General features: G+C 35.3%; 1 protein-coding gene across 1 annotated transcript in view; it reads right to left on the reverse strand.

The window, feature by feature from the left end:
- Positions 1 to 25,741, reverse strand: part of LOC140750244 (uncharacterized) — a 284,412-nt gene extending 258,671 nt beyond the window's left edge. The window contains exon 1 of the mRNA XM_073083679.1: positions 25,514 to 25,741. The gene's annotated coding sequence lies outside the window, so the exon portion shown is untranslated. The remainder of the gene's footprint in view (positions 1 to 25,513) is intronic.
- Positions 25,742 to 27,211: the final 1,470 nt, after the last annotated feature.

Raw genomic sequence — 27,211 nt, forward strand, 5'->3', positions numbered from 1 at the left:
TCGCTAACCTCAATGCACCCCGTGAATAATAAACAAGAGAGCCCGCGCCGCCCCATTAGTTAGTGGCTATATTCACACCCCTCCTCCTGTAAAATTCCAATTTGCTCCCATTTTGCTAGCCTGGTAAATTGCTGAACAAAATGTTATGTTTAGGAATGTGCTGTTTAGGAATAGCAAATTTGGCGAAAATCTGATGTGTGCTATTTGATTTGTTGACGGTTTACTCTATATTTTGGCGTGTACTGTGTAAATATTGTAGACGTGGACATGAAAACTCATAAAAATTAAATCGACGGTCCCTACGTATAAAGCGACATGTCGAAAACGCAGGTTTACAGGAGAGCGTAATTAAGGTTCAAACCACTCTAGAAATAATTCTCTATACAATTCTAAGAATATTTTTTTTATAATGTTGTTATAGCTTTCGAAAATTTGTACTAGTATTTTTAAATATTGATTTTTTTTAATATTTATCAGAAAAACAGACAGATGACTGTTTCTACGTGAAAACGCAAATAAAAGCATGCCAGACAAGTCTGAGATACAACTTTATACGTAGGAAACATGAAAACGGTATTGATATCTTACTCAGATTTTACATTAATGTCTTACTTTTGTAGGTTAGAAACACAATAACATTTTTTTGTGTACTTACTTATTATTTAAAGCGGAAAATATGCTTTTTAGACGTGATGTTAAGTTAGACTTGACCGCGTTCATGCCGAGTGGCGCGCTTTTTAAGACATCTTACAAAGCGATAAGTAGGACATATCCGCATGTACGACACCTATTTCCTGTAATTGTTATACTTGTTCTCTTATACGAACGGTAAATCTAGTAAAATACATCATATTTAAAGAAAAATCTTATATAGGCATAAGCGTATGGACAACCTAAAGCCGAATATGCAATAAAAAAAATGCAATTTTTGCCATGTCGCTTTATACGTAGGGACTGTCGAAATATTTGCTTGTGGTATGTATTTAAGCAAGCTTGAGGTCAAGGATTCCAATATAAATGAAATTAATTATTACTTACTACAACTACTAAAAATACTTTTTTAATTTTAATTGGAGTTGTAATCTGCGTGGTTCAAGTCCGGAGGCACCACCGCCAGATCTATTTCTAACTAATAACAACAGTGTCAATCGCTGTTGTGTTCACGTTAAAGAATATGGTATGGGAAAGACACATACGAGTCGTGCCAATTAAGTCGTCAGACATGGCAATATACCTGTAGTTGTTGTAATACCTGTAGTTACTGTAATCGATACTAGTACTCCAAACATATCTGGGTGTAATTACAGTTTTGTTGATGAGAATCAGTGGTCACTTACCATCAGGCTAGATGTTCATTTGCCACGTGTACCTTTCTGATTTAAAATTATAAAAAAATCCCGGCTTAGTCGGTTACACTGAGAAAGTTAATTTAATACTGAATTCGTGATCGACGTAATCTGATTACTTGAGAATTTTATACGAAATCTGCGCTCTGCGTTGATTGCTCAACGTAAAATTTACTTAGATTTAGACATTCGTCGTTTAACGTGCCAATTTAAGGAGTAACTCGTATCTTAATTCGTTTCACGATTTTGCCCTGTTAACTTCTAAAATATATCTCATAAGAAAATTTATAATGGCATTAATAACTATGTACCGAATAATAATGATATTAGTATCTATCATTAAAATATATTGGTTTCACGTTCATACATTTGTTGAGATTAAAAATGTTAAAAATTATTCACGTCAATAGAAATACAAGTACGATATGTGGTCATACAAAGAACATAAGCGTTGTAAGTATTCGAATTATTTCACACACGATATTATGATAAAATCAAATGCGTATTCACATAAATTAAGTACCAGTAATCATCATGAATAAGCCGGTAATAAGCTTTTTGTAAAGAAATTTAATTTAGCTCAGGATCCGCGATCTCAACGTAAGCTGATTACACGTTGGGTCTTACAGGATCCGCTTTGGATCTGATTGTAATTTACTTAGATTGTTTTGTTCGAGAAGTTAACTGAACGATAACACCGTACTGTAATCTTCAAAGTATAGTAGAAGTGCAATTTGCTTTTATCTGTTTTCCGTGTTCATACGTAAGTCAGAATCATAAGACACCTTTGAAACCGATACCATTGGATTAAAAATCGAAATTGAAATACACGCTAACATATTTCACTGAGATTAAAAAATTGAATTTAACAAATTTTATCCATGTAGTGTGATAGTAAATAATTGGAGAAAAAACACCGAAATCATTTACAAAATTCAACATGGCACAGTCATATCAAAGTCAATATTTAGTGAAGTCAATATTGGAGAAAAAATAATTTACATTTGCAATATTTACATTTACCGTATTACGCGTACTGCAAAGCTTTTTTTCGTGTGATCTATTCGTTTACGATATTTTCACGATTATAACATTTCAACATATATTCCGTCTGAATAGGTAAACTTTGCAACTGATAAAAAGTTAGCTAGTTCCAAATTCCGCCCTGTAACACACCACGTTCCTGCTGAATAAACTTTGTTACATTTGCTCCGAATGTTGATGTCTGAATCTAAAATCAAAAGTTTTATGTAGTAGCTGAATTAGTTTCGAATACTCGAAATTTAGTGTTAATTGCATTTTACATTATTTTTTAATTCTTCCTTGACTCACTATAAAACTATGACAGCTATATTATTCATGTATGAAGCCTATATCTCAATGTCCGTTGAAAAATATACGGACCGATTTTGGTTTTGTTTCGAAGCTAGAAACTATAAACTTAAATAATAATTTCAAGCTGTATAATTGAATCTAGAGATGGGCAGAGGGTTTAAACCCATCGGGAATAAACCGGGTTTTTACCCGGTCGTTGGGAAGAAATGGGGTTTAAACCCGAAAATGGGTTTTTATTCGGGTATTTACTATTTTCATGCATATCTATCCTTTTTTAAGCGCAATTATTACTTTGATGATGATACTGTACTAAATATACACTGTAAAAAGACATTTACAGCGCCAAAATGCCATTTTATCACGCCATTATAGAAGCAGACTTAAGTAAGAAGCCAATCAGCCTATGCTTTTGATGCAAATTTCAAACAATGTTCACATCCCGTTGTTATTCTAGAATATCGTCTGGCCGCTATAACAACATATACTACAAATAAAAAACATCAAAATAAATGGGAGACGCCATACAAGGACCCGCTATTTTTCGGCATATTTCGCTTTATCTATTGAACCGTAATACGTGGACAGTTCAAATTTTCACAAGACATTTACGTCTATGCGGTTGCTATGAAAAAATATATGACAATTAGGTTGTACGGAACCCTCGTTGTGTGAGCCCAACTTGCATCAGGAAACGTGTATGTTTCCTTGATAAAAAGTAGTATATGTCCTCTGACTACAGTTTACAAAATATATTATAGGGTGAAATTTGAAATGAGCCTTCAGGACCAAATGCTAAACTATAAGGATCAGCTAAAAAAGCTGAAGAGACTATGCGATGAACTCGTTCTATTCCCGGATTTTCAAAAAATCTCATGATGCAGTTTTAGTTTTTCTCACAATTGGCCTCGTAACTCCTTTCAGTTTTTTTTCAAACACGTATCTATGAAAAATGACACTTTGGTATTTTAGACAAATATAACGACACCTTAACTGTCAAAATTTATCTAATCAGATCCGAATGTATTAAAAAGATTAACAAACATACAAAATATGCTCGAAAAACATAACCCTTCTGTGGCAGTCGGGTTAAAAAGTAGGTAAAACCTCAAAAATAAAACATTAAAAAATGTAAAAACGTTGAAAATACTGTAGAAACTTTTAGTATATCTATTCAATAAATATTTGAACTATTTTAAATACGTTCTACAGATTTTATGAAATAATTTTTAAATACCCAAATAAATACCCTGTGGGAGGGTATAAACGGGTATTTATCGGGTTTAAACCCAGTACTGGGTTTAAACCGGGTGTTTTGCCCATCTCTAATTGAATCAAATTTGAACGCATATCAAGATCAATAATTACGGAGTTCATCACCTAATTCCGGCATGTAGTTCAGCTCATTTAATTTTTATCATTTTATCTCTAACAACATTAATCTATCAAAATAAAAAAAAATACCATAAATAGTTCTACTAACGAATTACTTACAATTATTTTACTAGGAAACAACAAAGTACTAACGAATCAAATGTATTCCATATATAAAATAAATAGTGCAATCGTATAGCGACGTGGTTCGGCTGCCAACTCGCATTCATATTATCTGGGGATTTGCATCAGCGTAGCCGGAAACATATTAATGTCGTCAAGCGCCTCTGAATTAATGGCCAGTATCAACTTTAACAGCTTTGCCAAAAATGTGAACTCTTTTACATATAAGTACGTGTCATTAAAGGCTTGATAAATTCGTTCAAATAAATCAAGTTGCGTTTTAGCTCAGTAGCTCAGTATCAGTTAATCGGAAACGATTTGCAGGTTGAGGAAATCAAACGCAAGCATTAGTGGGTAAAAAACTCTGTCAAACGGACGTTTCAATTTCTGATTTGTGTGTATTATAAGAATAATATTGACTGGATATCACACTAAACAACTATCCGAAACAAGTAACTTTTTAATGACACAATAATAGAATTTATCAAAATTGTTAGTGATATACAATCGCTGACATACCTATTACTAGAGATGTGACAAAATAAGGTCAGAATTTTATATCCATAAATATGATAGTAACAGTACAACAGTTACAATAAACCCCAGCATGTAACCGTTATTGCGAACAAGGCAGTATCTGACGTGGACGAGGGTCATATTTATGGGGTGTCCTTAATAAACATACACACACTATGGTGGAGCTGTAACTTGCTCTATAGGATTTTTAAAAATCGTGTACAATAAAATATAATGGCAAATTGAACGATGGGTCTAAAAGTAGGTACTTATCTATACTTTAAATAGTTAATTTTTTTTTATAATATAGGAGTAGCAGACGAGCATACAGTCCATCTAATGGTAAGTGGCTACAATTATGTGAGATTTTAATTCGGAGTAGATTATCTTTACTCCCATTTATTACGTTTATTACATAAAAAGCCGTTTCAACAAATTCATAACCCAAATAATCGTGTTCTCCGCCTACCGTTCGCACTGTATTTCATAGGGAGCATCCGACCTGTTTTAATTACGAATCCGCGAGTTGATTAAGTCAAAGTAATTGCTCATAGTTGGGTAGGAAATTGCCGTCAGGCGAATATTTACTGCGGGTTAGCGGATAGATACGATAATATACGTACATACGATCAAAGATGGTAAAACTCTATGTGGCTCGATTGCGGTAGCACTAGCGCCACACCACATGTAATTTTATTTTAATATTGATTATTATAGTATTAAGTGTGCTTATATTCCGCGAACTCATTATCACGTCATACGATATTTCATAATTGGAAATGCATATTATGTTGTCATTGAAACCAAAATTATATTTAGTGAATAATTACTTTTCATGGTAATTTGGAACATTCATGGATAAATAATTTACGTGAGCTACCGGCCAACTCAGCTCTCAGATCAACTGTAATATTACAAGTTACACATTAACGACAAGGAGTTCAGTTTGCAAATGAGCTACAGTTCAACATTTGTCCTTCGAAGCGGTTCGGCTGAATTACATGCTTAGTTTTTTTTATCGATAATTCATGTAGTTTTTACACATCAGTAAAGGTTAATACATGTTCTTATATAAAAGTATTGATTTGAAACGGAATATAAAAAATCTACGTAGTACGATACAAATACCATTCACCCTCTTCCTCTATTCAAAGTTATTCTTCTTACTTAACATATTTTACCTTTGATACAACCTGTAGCATCTTGGATTATCTGCTATAACCCCGGAATCTATGGGAAAAGTCACTTATGTTTGCGTCCTAACGACACAAAACATGTAAATGTATATACATATCAATATGTCACTATCTTCTTTTATCTGAAGTAAATAATACTTTTACAAAGATATCTCACCAATCTCAACATAATGGCACAATCTACGGCGAAAGAAGCCTTGTTCGTAAAAATGCGAATTTTGGGACAGTGGGCCTCCCTATCCGCTATTCAGACCTAGATTCTTATCGGGGCCACATAAAATATCTACAAAAACCTTAGCTACAAGCACAAATGTTAGTAATTTGCTTTTATTGTTCCCCCAAGCGTTGCACTTATCTTTAAATATTCATGTAATATTATGCTGTAAATATAATGTACCTACTCTCTTCAGCATTCTAGGTTATTTCTTGTTATTTTATACACCTACGTTTCTTAAAATATGGAAAATTAAAAGTAGCAAGTATACTCGTATGTAGCAACGAAACGAGCATGGTGCATTATTAGCAATTATTCTATCTGGACATAATTAACCAAACATTGGGGTTGAAGTCTTCACCTAATCATCACACACATCACTTAATTATCATCATCATCTGAATCAGTCACATGTGCACAGCATTACTATCTCTGACATCTTTAGATCACTTCGCGTAGGCTTCATGTAAATATCCACCTTACGATATTCTACAAAACAAAAACAGCAGCAAAATAAGAAGCTTATACCGAAGAAATTAAAAAGACTACAGTTCTTGCAGTTATAATAATAGTTCGTAACAATCATATCTTAATAGTAATTATCTAATTGCCAAAGAAAGATATTTTTTCTAAATTTGTATTTGTCTCGAACACGCACAAAAGGATATTTTAAAGACTTTTCATTTATCATTTACTTAATATGAAAAAATCTTTACCATGCTGCAAATATTACAACATAATAAGTGTAACGTAAGCAATATCTCAAAGCGAAGTACGAAATGGGACATATTAGTTTTTATGGCGCCGAGCAAGGGGCGGTATTGTGTATTTGTATGTATATGCGTACTATACATTTTGATGAGCTCATTTCAAGTGAGCATAAAAGAAAATCATATACGCAGGCACTGAAAATAAATACCTTGATTAAAATGTGCGGTGTAATTGGCAATAGAACCTTTGGGTTTATTTTTATTACGTAGGTAAATGGTAAAGTTACAAAAAGGAGTTGTAGCTCAGCTTTTTCAAGTTTGTATAAATGAACTAGCTGACCCGAACTTTGTTGCCATATAAATAAAAAAGTGTTAAGGGTGAACAATCCTTATCACTTAGGGGTATGGAAAATAGATAGTAGCCGATTCTGAGACCTACTGAATATGCATATAAAATTTGGTGAAAATCGTTAAAGCAGTTTCGAATGAGTACGGTAACTAACATTGTGACACGAGAATGTTATATATAAGATGAAGATTTACAGTAAGTTCAATCCCAAAATATTTAGTGCCTGATTCGATTAACCACCAGTGCCTCACTCCTGAAGTTGGTCGCTTAGTCTTCTCTGATAATATTTAAATTCCTACTAAAAGTGTTTTGAATATATCGGAGAAAGGACCGCCTATTCATTGTTAACCTAAAAGTGAAATAATGTAACCACAAAAGGATTTCAACACACATTTGTTCCGTACAAAAAAGGTAAGTAAAACTTAAGTAATTTTTCATGTTTTGTGCGAATCCTCCCCAAAAACACGATAAAGGCCTTCGGACATACAGAAGCCTTCGATACAAATAATGTTAATGGCTTTCCCTCATCCTCGTAAATAGACGACGTGCGTAGTCGTTTGGTAAGTTTAATCTATTACGGAATTATTCTTTTTATTAGCTTTTAGCCATAGTTCCGCCTCGTACTTAGAAGTACACAATAATGTTAAATCATGTGATAGAATCCTATGTGGTTGGAATCAAGAGGAAACAGACACTTATTTCTACGTAACTACGGCATTGTCATAAGGACTTCAACTTAAACAGTCTTTAGGATAGCATGTGGTGTGGCAGACCTAAGATAGGAGTTTATGGACTTCAAGAAGAGCCTTAGACATCACGTTTGATTTATTATTTTCTGTGTGTAGAGATGCCATCAAGAGTGTTTGATCAGAGTAAATCTTGCACAACACGATTTTCCCCCCAGAAGGTCGGATCACTTGCTATCAGGTGGACTGCATATTCATTTGCAATGCAACATTCTAGTTGTACTGGTTTGCCACGTATCTATTGCGAAATTATCATCTTGCCTCAAACCGACAAAAATATAAATAGCAATTTTTTACTTCACATTAAATAGTAAGTTATCAGGATAAAAACCGCACAATAAAACCACAAAACTGAAGACCCTTACAAATTTCCTCTGAAACACGAGTCACGCTTCATCCAATCTTGTTAGACAACGAAAAAGTCCCAAAGCAGATTAAGAAAGCGGAAGTAAATTAGAATCAACAAAGTTTTCGAAAATGTAATCACTAAGACAGACTTACGTGCTTGTTAAGGTTAAACTCTTTGATATGAGAGCCGTGTTGTAAATGTTTAATAGATTCATGTGAGCTACGGGTGTCCCGTATTTTAAGCTTTCTGTCTTTTTAACCAAATTCCCAAATCAAAAAATAAATAAATCGCGATTCATCGCGACGTATTTATTTTTAGCCCTATTGTTGAGGTTGATGTTATTAGAAAGTATATATATATATTTATTTAAGTATGTATAATTAATATGTCTTATTTTTTAGCAAGCAATTGAAGCAATCGGGTTTTTTGTTTTTGATCGAATTATGGTGGTAGGACCCTTTGTCGTTCGACTCTGGAGATACTACCGTCACACCTTTTCTGTCTAATAACAACAGATTTTTGCGCTGGTGTATTTTGTCTTATAGTTTTATATAGATTGCGCGTACGAAGGCGCGAGCAACATTATAATTACAAAACAACAATATAGATACTTAACAGCTGAGTGTTTGATGCAATCGCATTAAAGTTAACACGTACATTACTGGAACGGGGAACGTTAGCGGCCAACTGGGAACAAAGCGGCAACAAACTACTGTGACTACGAGTACTCGATGCCCTATTACTGCGCATAAAGAGCACAGGTCTGTGCATCAGACTGATTGCGAAAATAGTTGCATGTTACTAAAATGTAGGTAAATATCACTTTGATAGACCTACTCTCGCATAAGATTTGGAAAAGTGAAAACATGCAAAGTGTGTAGGAGCTATTGAGCGTAGCGGACTTTAACTTAACCGAATTATGCAATTCTGGAAGGAGGTCACTCGGGAGATACTTAGTTGGTTTTTTCTTTTTGTTGAAGGTCGTAATTGTGGTTTAATGTCTCGAAATATTTATTTTCTCGTCAACCTGTTACTAAACCATTGATAGGCACAAATCTCTCAGTCAGAGTGAGAAGGTTTTAGCACATAGTCCACAGCGCTTGCCATGTGCAGATTGGTAAACTTCACACAATCTTGAAAACTCTTTTGATATTTTTAAAACTAGCAGGAGTTAAGGTTTTCCCACGATAAAAAACACCGTTAAAACAAATGATTACAATGAATTTCTAATACGAAAATTGTTCGCAAAAATGAGTCTCAGACATAGGGGCTGGATTTCAACCCACTAAACTATATCTCTCAATGTTATTCTACCACCTACAATGATATAATAACATTGCAACAATGTTTCCGTCAGCTAAGCTCATACACATTCAAACAACCGGAGTTGTTCCGGAACAAACTCGCCGTCGGGAACAAGCGATAAACTGTTATGACAGTTAGTCGATGTGCAATTACTGGAGCGAATGCACTTTAGCTTTAGAATGCTATCACAATTACATGCTATTCCAGGTCATGTTTTTCTGTAATTGTTTTATAGTAACGAGGTACGAAACATAAACTATATTTTTATATTGAAGACATTGAAGGTCGTAATCGTTACAACCAAAACCTAAAGCGGTTGTCCATTAAAAGAGAACACTGAACTGTTTTGCTTCGTTATATAAATATACCAAATTTAAAGTGGTTTTCCCCGGAAGCACCATCGTTACACATATTTATTTACCTCATAACACTATTGTTAAAAGGGCTGCATTCTAGTTTAAAGGGTAATAGAGATACTTTTATAGGATGCCAGCTTAGGAAGGCAACACACGAGAGAAAGTGAACTAATACAGGAGCGACGTAGCGCCTCGGCAAACGGCGCCGCAATGCAAATGTCCTCCGATGCCGTGAGTTGCTACGGCGCGCCGGAATTTGCCTACACGGTGTACGTTACAGCGCCGTAGAGTTCCCCCTGAGGCCAAACGGCGACTCTTTTTAATTTTTTTACGGCGCCGTAAATTGCTTCGGCGTGCAACATTCTGAAACCCGAAGCGAAAGACGTTGTGCACGTCATGGTGGCGAAACCTACGTCGACGGAGATTTCCACGCCGTCGCCTTAACGTGGGATTGTGTTTTTGGCCTACGGCCGCCAGCAATAGCCTACGTTAGATCACAACATTCTACAACCGTCGGCGAGAGGCCCATTAGTCCTTAGAGTGAGCAGCGCATCTGTAGCCGATTTGATGTAGAACTGCAACCCTATCTGGGGTTTATTTCATTTATCCACGGAAAACAATAGCCACTTATTTTGCATAGTACAAACACTCTAAAACATAATATATTATAACATACTCACATTTAATCATTTGTTTCTCGTATTAACCCGACAAGCTGTGTAAATAGAGTATGACGGGGGAAAGCGGCAAGGGTCAAAGGGATCACATAAGATGAATAACTATCTCTCTACCCTTTCGACCTAAGAATGAGCAATCTTAAGCTAATAATAAATCGTTGTTGTTTTAACACAAAATACGTGAATCATAAACTCATGAAACCATAGAATATCAAAATGTTGCATTAGATTAAAACTTCACACAAATTTTTGATTAAATTACTTTAAAATTATTTTAGCGACAAGGTAACAGTACTTTTATTATAAATTTTACTTTATTACACAACTTAAGTACACACTTTAGATTAACATTATTTTCACGTCAAAGGAATATTTTAGACAGTTTTTAATGCCTTAATACTAAAGATGGATAATCTGCAAGTACCTACAAATTTTCCAATATTCATAATAATAATGGGAATTAGCGTCAAACTATTTTTACAAAAATACTTTCATAAAATAGAAACATCAAAAAAGTCACATATATTCACTAGATAAATTTATCGATACAGGAAACAAATGTGTGGAGAGGCTATTATTCCGAAACTGTATTTCAGTACAAACAATGGTACAGATACAACAATAGATGGCACTCCGGTGAAAGAAAATGCCGTTAAAACCATTCGATATCTCACTGTCACGTTGAGTAAATTAGGGAACGTAAAGAAAACCCACCCCATTATTTCTGTCGGAATGCCAGCCAAAATTCTTATCTCAATAATTAGGAAAAGACATTTCCTTTTAGTAAAAAGTAATAAATATATACTCCTAAATGTATCTATATTTTTTTGATGAGAAAAAGCGCCAGATAAAATTGCAATCTACTTTTTAGTACAGCCGGTGGACATCTGCTACAAAATTCTACTACAGTTGGACAGTAGCTGTGTTGTTAATCTCTTCAACACTAAGAAAAGATGTATAGGTGTATTTTACGTACTTAATCATAATCATATTTCAAACTAGAGCCCGACTACGCACCTGCTAAAAGGCATAATTGGTAAAAGTACTTCCCTCACCTTTTAACTTTTTAATCATGAAACACTTCGAATGCTCCTAAATATTGTCATGCATTACATACCTTTAGACTAGTACACAAAACAAAGCCTCGCCCCAACAATTTGCATTCCAATCTACCAGAAAGGTAATTGTGAAAAACACGAAACGGAAACCATATTTAGGTGTGCATTTCTAGCTCTTTTATCCTTTATTTTCCGAACTCGAAAACTGATAAAATACTATCGACATTTTCGCTTTACACTCCCGGTAAAAGGATTTTGGACTACGGCAAATTTTCAGTGCGCGTGCATGAATTGTAAAATAGTTGGACGTAGCTTAGTAAGGCAATCAGAAAGGCAATACTGTGAACAATTTGTAGCGTTTTGATGGATTGGAGTCACTTACTGTGATGAATTAAAATCATAACGTCATGAATACTTTGGAAACGAGGTAATTTCATTAACAAGACCTCTTTTAAGAGTACCGAAATTTTCTAGATCCCTGGCACGCCTATTTCTCCCTTAAGCCAACTTAGCCATCAATCCTTAACTATATATGTAAGACCATTTTTGGGTCAATTATATTTGGGGTTTATTACGGTTATTTGTGGGTGAAAGAAAGCACTTAGCATCGGAGGGACTATCTTGGCCATTTGCTATTGTCATTTTGTAAGAAAATGCACTCCCTCTCATTTCTCCTGCTTCACGTCTTTAAGAAAGAGGTACATATAAACAGAGAAAGTAAATGTACCTTAACTAAATATCCGTAAAAACTTTATCAGGAGAACTAAAAGTTTGATAGAAATGCATAGACTTTTTTCATTTCTACAACGTACAATTTTACGCCCCGAGCTCGTAAACCAATAAAACTCTGACAATATTTCGCTTCACACCTTCACTGCAAGTAAATTGTAGTTCGGATGTGGAGTTTTATAAGGCAATCAGGGGCCAATACTGCAGGGGATGTGGATAGCATGAACGTTTGGACTAGACGTTATATGATTTTACGCCAATAGATGTTTTATTTTATTTGACAAAGAAATCCATTGCATCGGCACTCTATATAATTGAATAAAAATCAGTTAGTTACTTGTTATTAGATCTTGAGGCATAGACTGAATGTAGAATTCCTTAGTGAATTTTTCTAGGCAGTCTGAGCCCTTGAGTTTGATTTTCTCTCAATTTTCTCCCACAAAGGGAAGAAGTTGCTATGTATGAGACATTGAATTGCATCCGTATAACATGTTACATACATGTCTGTCGGTCTATGACGTCAAATTATGGAGACCCTTATCTTTTCAGACTTTGTAGCTTTCCTTCGGCTTCAATCATGATTTTGAAACTTTGATGGTTCATTATGTCATATTTATACTATACCGACATATCGAATTCATACTGAACCATTAATTTATATTAACGTCCCCTACAATATAAACACACAAATATAAATTCGCAATTTTTCGGAAACATATATCAATGTTGATCACTATATCATTATTCTGCCAAGCCAGATCACTACAGTGACCGCCACGCCACACTTTTATTATGATAGTAGGCTGTACAGTGTACACATAGGATCCAAAAAATCTAAGTCTATGGCAATACATATCCACTTCCAAGGTAATATGCTTGTTTGTTCCACACAACATTAATAAACTAAAGGGTGCCCCATCCTTCAAGTAAGGAACAACGTACCTGAAAGTTAAAGCGGTTCATTAAGTACGCTGACCAGTTCAGGCAAACACTAAGCCCTGAACTGAGCAAGACTTACGTGATCCGACAACAAATGTTGGCGGTACCTAAACATACAAAGTTTTTCCGAGGCTTCTTCAAGATCCCCTAACCTGATTACGTTAAGGTCGCTCCAGTATCTATGAGGAGTTCATGTTAACAAAATCGTCGGAGTTGGTCACGTTTATCAATCACGTCTCACGCTTTTCGTCACGATTATTTTATAAGTTGGATGTAGTAAACAAGGGTGCGGTCCGTTTGATGATAAGTAGTCACTGCAGCACATAAAGGTCTGTAACCAGCTCTATATAGATCACATATGCTTTGCTGCTCCTGACGACTACGATGATCGCCTCATGTGTACATAAGTCAGTCGTTATTTGCACCTTTCCAACGAAACCCAGAACTAGTTCATGCTAGAAATAGGCGATAGTACGTCTTCGATCGACCCGTACTAATTCTACCACTTTACCAAAGTATTATAAATTAAAGTAAAAAGTAACCAATGTGGTTTATGCCACCATATTTGTCAACGTCTTACATTTCCGGGCGATATAAAAATTGTAAATGTCCCCTGTCATGAGACTTCGAGCATGTTAAATATGTCTACATGTAGGCTTGGTATTTATTTGATAGACTTATGAGGAAAACCTCTATATTTAATGGAGGTTCTTATAAACTATACTTTTAATGTTTTTCATTTCCCTCCGGCCTCTCAATGGGGGTCGCATTTCAAATGTGGCCTAAATCCCTCGCTTTGAAGAAAGACCCGTATCCAGAAGTGGGACAGTAAAGGGTTGACGACAATCCATAACACCTGATTGAGCCGCGTTAGAAAAGCAGTTTAAGAAAACCTTTCATAGTCCTCATTAGCGTTAAGCTACTCGTACAAACTTATACTTCTACACACTATGGTTTATTTTGTGGTAAAGATTTTTAAGATGATGTGTAAGAGCCTTTAGCATGTTTGTATCTCCAAAAAATTCACCACTCCATCGTGATTCAATTATCGACCTCACTCGACGATGCAGGAGATGATTGAGGTGCCTTAGACCTTTGTCAAGTAGCGCCCAATCTTCCATTTATCGTCAAGTATGCGTGGAGAGTTTCAGCTATTTTGAAGATAGAAAACTGTTTATAGATACATGTTCAATACTCGTGATGAAATAAATACAATATAGCAAATCTTATGGTAGTGAGTGTAGAAAGCGTTATTTAAAGAGATTTAATGGATAACTAAGTAGGTACAAGTGCTTCAAAGAACGCATTGAAAGCGTCGATCTCGGTTGTTATCATTGGATAGCATTCGTTAATAGGGTTTAGGAGCGATTTGAAACTGTGGAATTTGTTTGCCAGTGAGGCATACCTAATTAAAAGCGCGGGTTGGAATAAGTTCTGATATGAGCAGGAGAACTTAACGTTGCCCGAAATACATAAATATTAATATCTTTATCACATGTTTATAACATAAATAATATTTTTGTAGTACCTAAATAACAATAATATTCTAGACCACGGCATAAAGGTTCCATGTCGTCTCACAGAACCTAAACACACAAACTTTTTCTTTCCTAATTTCCCCACTGAAGATTTTCGAAGCTTGATTACGACAAGGTCACTTCGGTAAGGCTCGTGTAAATAAAATAATCAAATAAGTTAGCCGACAATCAATACGACTTGTATTTTGAAAGGCTCCTTCATTAGTAAAAGGAAATTAGTCTTTTTATTCTCCTCCTATTCAATTACGTTAAAATATAAAATATGTTAACACAAACAATTTTGGGTACAAAAGTAGTAATATTAAGTACTGATAATTCTAGATTTGCTTTCCGAGGGCCGCACGAATAATGAAATCAGGATTAATCTACGCAATACCCGCACAAAAAAACACACGTGGCGGGGCGGTCACCATACCAGTCGGACACGCTGTGGGTTCCGGGTTCGATGCCCGACTAGACAATGTTTGTGTATTAGTCTTTATATTTGGGCAATCATGACATAGAGAGTCCTTTGTTTTTTTTTTTTTTGTTAACGAGGGGGAAACCTTCAAAAGGTACCCGGTGGCGTGGGAGCGACACGGGGTTATGTGGGACTCTTACCGCACTAAAACCCCCCCGGTGGCCGTCCTCCGGGCTGCTTAGAGGACTCCGGGATCTCCAACGAAACGCAACCGGAGTCCTCTTAGCGCTGTGCCCCGTCGGGCTCCGCCCAGGTGAGCTTGATGCTCACCACACCGTCTGGTGTGCACGACGGTAAGCGACCACACATACCGCCGTCCTTCCCGGGGTCGCCTCCTGCCGCCTTGCCGCCCGCAACCCCGGAAGCCCCCTTTTAGTCGCCTCTTACGACAGGCAGAGGATACCGTAGCCCTATTCTGGTCCGGGAACTACAGGGACACCGCGCCGGTGGGCGTTACCGACGCCTGCGGCGACTCCTTCTCCGAGCGGGTTCAGCGCGCTCCCTTGCTCGCTCGGCGTCTTCCTTCACAGACATGACTATATCGCAGAAGGTGATCATACCGTCCCAGGCTTCGCTGTGCTGAACCATCGCCCCAACGATGGCCGGTGGAGACCTACTGAATATGCATATAAAACTTAGTGAAAATCGGTAAAGCCGTTTCGGAGGAGTACGGTAACTAACATTGTGACACGAGAATTTTATATATAACACTAGTGGTGCCCCGCAGCTTCGCCCGCATTTTAAAGAAATAATATGACATACATAAAACGGAAAATTTGTACCTGCATTGGAATGACAGTGGTGCCATCTGTCGAAAATTGGTCTTACCAACTCCCAAACCCTCGTGGGCTCTTGGTCAACAACTTTGCTAAAGATCATCAATTGATCAAATGATCAAATGATCAATTGATAAAGTCGTCACAATTTAATAGGCCCATTTTGACACATGCCATCAAAATGGGCCTATTAAATTGTGACGACTATACTTACGAATTAAAAATTAATTAAAAAAACCTTTTCCCACGGACCAAATTGTGAATCTAAACCATTCTCAAGTCCCCTTGAACACACACAACAAATTTCATCAAAATAAGTCCAGTAGTTTAGAAGGAGTTCAATGACATACACACGCACATAAGAAATATATATATATAAAGATAGGTACTGTTTAGTTTCTAGAACGTAAGCTTAAAATAAATCCTCCCAAACCTACAGAAATATAAAACGTATACCCAAACTGTTGTCCAAATTCTAAAGAACCCCGACCCTAGCTAATAGCGGTCTGCACTAAACACGAACACGACTGTAAACTTTTAAGCTCGGCCGTACACTCTACGGACTACTGAGTGCTAGAGCTAATACTTGTACGAAGATCAGTTACTAAATAGAGGCCAGGTAAGTTTTGGAAAATAGATTTTGCCAAATCATTTGGATATTACGTTACGTTGCGTAATAAAGTGAAACTTTGGTTATTATGTTGTTGGTACACGTATTCTTCTTTAGAAACTATCGTCTAAAAACAAGATTAATCATCCCCAAAATTGTACTGCAGCACTACCTAAAGTTTGCCGCAGATACATGCCTACCCCTGAGTACTAAAATATGATACTTCTGTAAATCTTCTGTCAGTTCACGGTCAGTTCACAAATCAGAAAAAAAGGATCGCTTGACATTGTACGTGTGGAGCTAGTGTCAGTAAATTCGAATTACGAAACATTCTGTTATGTTTTAAGTGAGTTTACATAATATCCATTAATGAAAGTAAACAAACACGTTTTCCCCAGATTTCCTTTATTCTCTTAATAGAACCTTAACGCTACCTGTAGTTTCTTACATCCGGACTGTTACAGTACAAACTAGGCAGTAATTCATGGTCTACTGGGATCCATTAACGCGAGAGACCATATATTTAAGCCAGTTGACTTGTCGAATGAAAGTGCACCTTGTAGGAGCCGGATTGGAGGCTCTATAGACAGTTTGAAACATCCTACATAGGTTGGTCACAAGCTATTCCTTCTACTTAAGCTTGTGTTCTTTTTTTTTGTAAATAGATTTAGGAACAATAATAGAATTACGCTTGTAGGTACTCTTGCATGTTCCGTGCAAATTCACAATCGAAATTACACATATTCAGGAACAACTGAGCCGTATCCATTCGTGGTTCTACGATGCACTAATCGAGCCTATCTTAAAGTCTCCATAGAAAAATAAAGAAACCTTTTAATTCGAATCATATACATTAGAAATGAAACTTCCAAAAGTACACCAAAATGTAGGTACGAGTATTTTAGCAGTGTCATGAAGCATACTTCATCCTCGAGACCTCTTCATATAGTGGGGAAACAACAGAGCCCAGCAGTGGGCCATAGCAAATATGATGGCTATTAAACTGCGAAAGGATGTAATTGTTTCCGCGTCTAAATAATAACCTCTTCCGCATAATGGCGAACCGGGCTTAAAACGCGGACTTAAAACTTAAGCCTCGAGGTCACAATTCTAACATTGGCACGGCAAAATCTCGCTGGTTGCCCTCAGAGCTAGGCACCGGCTAGTTCGATTTTGTTTAAAATATTTAATTAATATATATGTAATTATATCGCTGGCAACACTGGCAATTATATAGTTGCAAACACGACGAGTTACCAGGTCAAAACTTGGTTAATAGCATTGCGTCGCGTAAATAACGATCGTTGACTTTTACAATTGCAACCAAAAGTTGCAATGGACTATTTCCGAATAAAATCAAACGTGTACTGCTCATAAGCCTTTGAAACAACAAAGTAGATGCCTGAGCACATCTGCTTAACCAACTACCCAGTAGTTCCAGCAAATTTTTTTTTAACGAGGGGGAAACCTTCAAAAGTTACCCGACGACGTGGGAGCGACGTCGAATTATGTGGGTCTTTTACCGCACTAAAACCCCCCGGTGGCCGTCCTCATCGCTTGTTGGAGAACTCCGGGATCTCCGACGGAACACAACCGAAGTCCTCCAAGCGCGATGCCCCGATCGGGCTCTGCTCTGGGGGAGCAGTTTTCGCTCCTCCCGATGTTCACGACTGTATGCGACCACACATACCACGCGTCCTTCCCGGGGTCGCTTACTGGACGGTTCGAGCTCCCACTCTTGCCACCTGCAACCCCTGAAGCCCCCTTTTAGTCGCCTCTTACGACATGCAGGGGATACCGTAGCCCTATTCTAGTCCCGGAACTACAGGGACAAGTTCCAGCAACCTACGCACCTATTGCTCGTCGTTCACAATAAATAGGCAATAGGTTACCAGCAAGAACCTCGCTTTAGTATAAGCGATATATTAGGCGAATGAGTTGTAATGCAGAACTATTAAGGCCATCAAGATGGAAGATCTGGGGTTCAGTTACCGCTTAGACCAGCATCAAATTTAGCAATATAAAATATGTATTTATTTATAATTTTGTATGGGTTCACAGCACTGAAAGCAAATTAATCATGATTGTTTTAAGCTTAAGTTAAAAGTGTTTTATTCAATGCAGCAATTCAGTGGGAAATGTCTGCAAATTAATTATAGAGAACTCTTAGACAACGAAATAGTCCGACATCCATTACCAAAATGCCACACAATTATTTTAAGAAGCTTTACTTCAAATACTACTATTAATTCTGTACTACTGGGAAGTCGGTGTGATGTTATAAAATTGTATCAAATGCGAGGTAGTTTATTATTATTATGGTTATAACGAAACAATTTTTATTTAAATTGCTTTGCTAGTTATTATTTACGGGAAAGTCAAGTCTTACAACTGAATATTAAACCAGCTAACTCCAACCAAGAATACAAAAATCAAATTCAAGTTACTAAAAAGCTTCCCTGTAAAAACTTTATACCTGACTGCCAAAGAAGGGTGATATAATATACATTTAATTCGCCAAGTATAAGTATGGCTGTAACAAAACGGTGAACTACATTTTAATGTATTCACACACAATCTAAAAGCTACAGGACGATAATGGATTAAAGATGAAACTGCAAAACTACTCAAATTTATTAAACAATCAGAAGTACATCAAATTAGAGGACGTTGATTGTCCAGAATATTGTGAAGGTTTGTTTGAGTTGCGAAGCGAGAGAAACAGTGTTAACTAAATCCCAATTTTAGTTTGACTTGAATTTATGTATTCAGAAAGTTCGTAACTATATTTATTGCTACAGTTTCACTATAAACGATATTCGAAACTGCTCAATTTGCGCAATTAGTTTGCCAAAATGTTGCTTCCTTTGCGTATCAAATTATACAAACAATATAAGGGGAAATGTTTAATGACCGAAATGTGATTTGTCGAATTTCAGTGTATACATCATTATAAATATAATCACAGACCTGTATGTAATATATTACATTTCGGTTATATTATTTCTTTAAATAGTATGTTAGACTGTACTAAATATGTATAATTGAGACAGAAATTTTGTATTCTATGTTAATTATAAATTGTGTTCCTATAGCTGTCGAGAGCTGTCGTAATCGAATCTGTAGAAATTGTTTATTTTTTACAGAACCCGATCAAACGACAAAATACTTTTCTACGGCGTATTTCCATCAAACGGAAATTTGAACTCTTTGAAGGGCGATCAACACGGCTCTGGTTTTAACATAAAAAGGGTTATGCCCAACGCATAAGCGCGCCCCCAAATGGAATGGGAAATGATCTTTTTAATCTCCATAACGTATACACTCATATGTACATTTCTGAATTAGGGAAAATGGGTAAAAGGAGCGGATTTAAAAATTCGATGTCGTGTAACTCACAGCTCATTTAGAGCAAAGAGTTAAGGCCCTTAACTGGAGTTTTATATTAAAATCCGTGATTATTTTCGGATCGCTGTCGTCCAGAGGCGTCTAAAACATCTTAAATAAATAAATTGAATCTCAAGTAAATTGCTGTGCAAACAACGTTCCCACATACAACACCCTTTTAAAATAGTAAATAGTAATCTTATATATAAAATTCTCATGTAACAATGTTAGTTACCGTACTCCTCCAAAACGGCTTTACCGATTTTCACCAAATTTTATATGCATATTCAGTAGGTCTAAGAATCGGCTACTATCTATTTTTCATATCCCTAAGTGAAAAGGGTTGTTCACCCTTAACATTTTTTATTTATATGGCAACACAACGTTTGCCGGGTCAGCTAGTATTACTCGTATATACACACACTTTAATAGATCACACAATAATGAGTTAACTGAATTACAAACTACTCATTCAGAATTATGCCCGATTTTTTCTATAACTATTCGAGAAAAAAAAATACGAGTCCTTAAAATACATGGAGAAAACAGGGAAATAGCTGTAGCAGCCATGTTTATTGCTCCTTTTGTTCCCGCGGCGTCGGCCCGTTGAATTAAAAGTGTTTTACGCCTAATTATCTAACTTTTAACGAGGGCACGAAAAATAACTAGTCACTTTTGTATTCGGTTTTCGTATTTGGACCCTTGTTGAAACTTTTAGTTAACTTTTCGGATTCAGGGTAGGTAGGTACTTAGAAACACTTTCTTTATGCATGAACTCACAAGTAGGATTTAGATACGTTATCCACCTACCTACCTATTATGAGTATAAAGCGTGATTTTTTTAGAAGATTTAAACGAAAAATGTTTAATTAAATACCTAGTAATTTGTTTATGGTTGCTACAACCCGCCCATTTCATCTTTTTTTTATGTTTATTGCAGACCCTAGAACAAATTTATAAAAATATTGATAAGTAAAAAGTTTCTAAGTAAAATACAAACAGCCAGCTCTAATTATATAATTTGCAAAACATGGAACAGTATAATTACTGTAACATGAACTACGCCTGTAACAAAGTTAATAGCAAAATTAACGTAAGGTACATTTCGGTAAACACAAGAACAATGTAAACAGGCGTTCAATCATGTTCGTAACACGAACGAATCGTGTATTACACGCGTGCAGTATTAATACTCAGGATATACGATATATACGAAACACGTAACGAGTTTATTGTAACACGCTACTGTAAGTGACAGATATTTTGTTATTACAAGCTTTTATTTATCTTTCTTTGTTAGTTTATATATATCAATAATTTACGATATGAAATCACAAGTTTAATAATTACTTTATGAAATTACGAAAACCTATAATTTTTGTTTTTTTGGCTTTTGGCTACTTGGCTCGACTTGACGGAGGCACGGCAGTGCCTCCGTCAAGATAAAATATAATACAATACAAAAATTCTTTATTGCACACCAAAGACAAAATAAAATAAACAACAATAACAAGTAATTAAGGGTACAACCGGCGGTCTTATCACTAAAATAGCGATCTCTTCCAGACAACCATTGATTTTAAGACAACAAAATACAGTAGCAAGTGAAACAGGGTAGGGTGTACAAAATGTATATACCAACTTTAATATGTCAGCAGCTTGTATAGAATAACAAAGTAGCAAAATGAGAAGAGGAAAAGAGGAAAAGGTAAGAGGAAAATAAAAGATCAAAGAGGGAGAGATTAAAGGGTTAGGTAATAGTCCTTCACTGGCTTTTTAAAAGAGTCCAATGACTGTGCACGTCAGATAACAATCGGTAAGGAATTCCATAGGCGCACAGCCACTGCAGTGAAGGATTTACCGTAGAAGGATGAAGAAGAAGAAGGAGTTGCGAGGGAAAGATTTACATTAGAACGAAGTAAGCGAGAATTGTGAGATAAATGCAGGTATTGAAAACGCACCTTTAAATAACAGTTACTAAAAATACTCCTTTAAATGACAAAACCCCTATTAAAATTTCGTAAAGTCAAACAGTGGAATTTTTTTCCGCCTTTACACATAAATGGAATATATGAGAGTCAAATCTTTCAATTGAATTGTAGACCTGTTCACCCCAATTGAGCTGAAATTTTGTATACCCGTTTGGTTTATATAACGATGCATGATTAGTTTACAAAAGTTATTCTCAATCCAATATGGTGGCCGTGGGCCGTCCAAGGTGGATGGTAAGTATCTAGTCACTTCAAATAAAATTGTAATACTTCCTAAGGCTTACTCCTATGGCTTACATTGAGTGCCTCGTATGAATGTTAAGTATTTCTTTACGAAACTCATCAAACAAGAACGTAGAACTTAACAAGACTGTTATATATTACAAATATTGTTATTATACACTTTAATTAAGATAACATCCATATAACTTACACTCGAACGCCTGCAAGTTTTCAATAGCTATTCACAAATGTAGCAAACTTCAAAATAATACTAATTACGCTAGGGACGCTGAAATGGCAATACATTTAGGTCGAATAACTATTTGTATTGGTCTTGCTAGTTACACAGTTTGGCCCATTTCGCTAGTTTGACTATTCTCCGTGCTGCGCCCTCAAGATGAGATCATATTCCATTAACTGTAAGTAATCTAATTAACTGGAATATCAATTCTTAGTACCTTGATCTTGAACATACATTGACAACTCTTACTATTGGGTAATTTACTCATAATAATAATTATATACTGTCAGTGGTAGCCATAGATAAGTATAGATATCTCACCGCCTTGTAATTGAATGAAGCCATTAAATTACTTAAACAGCTGAAATTTCTGTCAGCCGTTTAAAGACTGTCATCGTGTAATTTACGCGGAATAATGCCGACATGCGCAGTTAAGACACAAAATCAAAGAAAAAGTGCGAAGATATAACGTTTCATTCGTAAACGATGTAACAACTACCTACATAATTTAATATTTTTCAAACACGAAAATAATCGACAGTTACAAATGTCAAAAGGTTACATTTTATTGTTAGGAGCGAGTAATCTTTACTTATCTATGGAGGTAGCCCAGAGGTTGTAACACAGCCTCTCAAACGAAAGGTCCGGGGTTCAGACCCCAAGCAAATTCCGTCCCACTCTTGGGCACGGATTTCCTCTCAGATAGAGAGGGACAGGTTTAAGCCATAGTCCACCACGCTAACCAAGCGCTAATTGACAGACTTGACACACCCTCGACAACTTATATTTTTAAGTAATAGCCGTGTAGGTTTCTTTACAGTGTTTTCTTTTAATAAATGTCTAATTAGAACATTCATTACAGAAAACAGAGAATCAAGAACAGAATTAGAAAATTCAGTGGCGCCTTGGATTCGAACTGCGACCCCCGAACTCGGCCTGAATTTCAGACTAGGGATTCTATCACGTCACATAATATTTAGTTGAGGACATTAATTGTAGCTACATCAATCGAATATGCTAATGTTATCACTCCATATATCAAGCTTGAAGCCCGGATCAGTATTATACAATTTGCAAGAGACGTTAAATTTGATTGTAGCTACGTTAATTTGCAATCGATTCAACTCGATAGTTCAAGTGATCGAATTAACTCGAACCGTCCAGTGTTCACGTTTGGAACGTCTGTCGGTGACACGTTATGTATATAGGTAAAATTGATATAGAATGTTGTTAGAATCTATTTTATATCATAGTTTTTGTCTTAGCAGGAAACCTAATTTAAAATATTTAGAAAACGGTATAATCCTTCGTAGTTATAGTTATAGACCGTGTGCCAGTAATCACACTTAAACCATTTTAGTTAAGTTCAGTTTATTTAAATTAAAACTATTTGTAAATAAAATGTAGTATTTAACAAATTCGATAAGTGTTTGTGATATTAAGCAAATTCAATTTGCTCGTCTTATGTATACCAAACTATTGCTTCAATAGCAGCCGCAGATAAATTAAGATGAACATATGTACCCACAAGCATTCTACCCACAAGTAATAAAAAATAAATACATATAGCTAAAAAACTAAAAAACACACTTTTATGATAAATTCAACTAAAACGTAGAAAATAATTTTCAATCTAGGAATCAATTAAGGAACAGTAAATAGTATAATTGTGAAAAAAGTGTGGGGTGCTTTTCGAAAACTGATAATTGGAGCACCCCACGCTTTTTTAGTGTTAAAAGCGTGTTTTTTAGTTTTTTTAACTATATTTATTTTATTAATTTTTAGTATTTGTTGTTATAGCGACCATCATTATGCATCGTCTGTAAAAAAATCTAGTGTCTATCTGTTACGGTTTAAGAGATAAAGCCCTGTGACTCACGAACAGACAGCGGAGGGTTTCGTTTTACCCTTTGTGTCCGGAATCCTAAAAATCATTCTACAAGATGGCATTATAGATATGTTTCAATATATTTGAGTTATAGGGAAATAACATTATTATTTTTCAAACCTAAAAATTAATTTAGTAACTGCCTGAACTTTCCCTAAGGCGCTTTCTCTCGCCTCGAAAATCGTTAATCCTGAGGATGTTGATAAGGACAATGGTACAAAATTATTATAATCGTGCATTGTCATCGGTTTTTGATAATTCTTCGAAATTTTGAATTAAACTGAACGTTCAAAGTGGATAGAAATCGGGTTCAAAGATTCCGTTACTGTTACGTACATACATACATACATACATACATACATACAACCCAAGCTAATAAAAACGTGTTAAAAATATAACGTATCTTTACTAGCTATCTGTTTTCTATTAATCGAACCGCATTTTTAAAAAATCTGTTATATTTTGAGACAAGCTTACAAACCCCCAATGCGATAAATTTATGTGATAATTATTAGGTATATACCTACCTATAGCAATATTTCGAGATAATTGCTTATGTTTAGAATATAAATTATAAATAAAAAATTAAATAATATAAAATACATTACAAATGAAAGTGATAATTTTATTCGCCGTGTATGCAAATCAGCGAGTAATCCTAAATTTACGATAAAATGCGAACTTCATTAAGTTCTTTAATACCACACAGAAATAAAAAGTACTGAAGTATCGTATTCAGGATACGATTCTATTTTATCCTAAATTAAATGACGAATCCAGCTCAAGAAAAATATTGGTAAGTAGTTCCTATTAGTACCAACGGATTAAATGTAGGTAGGTAGATTGTAACTTTTTATAAACAGTAGGTATAAGTTCGCTAATTGCCTACTTGTTAGAAAATTCGAAGTATTATAAAAAAAGAACGAAATGGACATTCTAAATATGAAATATAGCAATTCCTTAATGCAACTTTGTGTTTTTAACTTTACACGCTCAATGATATACTCATTATGAAAATTTGCATTCATCGAAATAATGCGCCTTTACCCTTAAATTAATTCTAAACAAAAGTTTTACTTACTTATCATTCTATCCCGCGTAGACTGGTCTTCGATAAACGTCACTGATTATATAATAGTTTCAAAAGTTTCTTTAACCGCGAAACTAAACAAAAACAAGCCGGAATAATCCAAAAATATATGAACGCATTATAAAATAAAATGTTTTAATTTTTTTTTTAATTGTTTAAAACAATATTACTATATTGAAGAAGAATTGAAGTTGGTGAAGCATCTGTTCCCGAGAATACTTCACACAGTGAGTGTCCCGAGCCGACTGGACCGAATCCGGGGTGGCTTTTCCCGAATTGTCATTTTCCACGGGAGTTCACTTCACAAAGGATGGCACTTGCGTATTTCTTTAGATAACAGAGCCATCTAGTATGTATTATAGTAGTATACATTTCTGGTAATAGCACCATCTATCGGAGCTACTCGATATTATTACAAATATTGTATGCTTATACAATCAACGTACTAAAAGTCTTCAAAACTACACAACAGATGTCACTACCTTCAAAATGAATAAATATCATTTATTTTCATTGTGTAAATGACAAGTATATTAATATTATTTTACTATTATTTGGACTTCCACTGTAAAGAAATGAAAAAGCACACGACATGAAAGCACTGAATAATTATTGATAAAACGAACTTACCTGTATGTGAAGTTCTATCATAATTATGCGAGCTGCTCAATTCGAAGCGATTAATATTAACATATGTAGTACTGTTTCAGTTCTACGGCCATTTACACGATGAGTTTAAAAAAAAATAACGATAATATTAATCTGAAAACAGATAAAAAACACAAATAAATAGGTTTTACTTTGATATACATCACATTTCTTCCTTAGTGACAGGTTGACATATATAGCTTCATTTTGTTTAAAGATTAGGATACAAACTAGAAGCATACCACGAGGGGGGGTTTTGGGAGGGAGACCATATTAATCGCTTCGAATTGAGCAGCTCGCATAATTATGATAGAACTTCACATACAGGTAAGTTCGTTTTATCAATAATTATACTTCGCTGCTCAATTCTCGCGATTAATATTAACATATGTAGATGTTTAGAGACAATTGAGGTTTAGTTTGTATCCATCGTAAGTAACTTTTCAATAATAATATAAATAAACAGTTTAGGTTTAGGATCCCAAACTATCCAATGAAGTACAAAATAATTAAAGGTTAGATTAGGTTACTCTTAAATTAATCAAGGCATCACACTAGAATTTAATATATTATAATGATAACTTTATTTAAATGTAACTTAATTCATTTTATTTAAGAACGCCAACGTTTGATTTATTTAACAATTAAGTTATACTATTACATATCATAATAAGCCAAATACTTTATTGCGAATTGAGTGAGCAAATAATAAATGTTGTTAAGGTACTCATAACCTTCTATTATTTAATTTCGAAAATATTAACGAAGTCGAGCTCCATCAAGCCGTCTTTCGAATAACGTGAAAAGTTAGACCGATATTTAGGATTTGAAATAGACGCGTGGCGTATGCTATGAGACACAAGACCATAATTTATAAAAAATCATTAATTTTATTTATCAGAGTTGTTGAAACACACGGATATAAAATTATGTGCAATTAATTTCCTAAAAAACATTAAGTTGACGATGCTAGCAGTTTTAGAGTTAAGCATATTGAAATAATGCCCTTTACCCAAATTTTACCGAGAGTAAAGACTACCG

The sequence above is a fragment of the Epargyreus clarus genome, unplaced genomic scaffold, assembly GCF_041222505.1.
Source record: "Epargyreus clarus isolate Ecla_fem2 unplaced genomic scaffold, WU_Ecla_fem_2.2 ptg000019l, whole genome shotgun sequence".
NCBI lineage: Eukaryota > Metazoa > Arthropoda > Insecta > Lepidoptera > Hesperiidae > Epargyreus > Epargyreus clarus.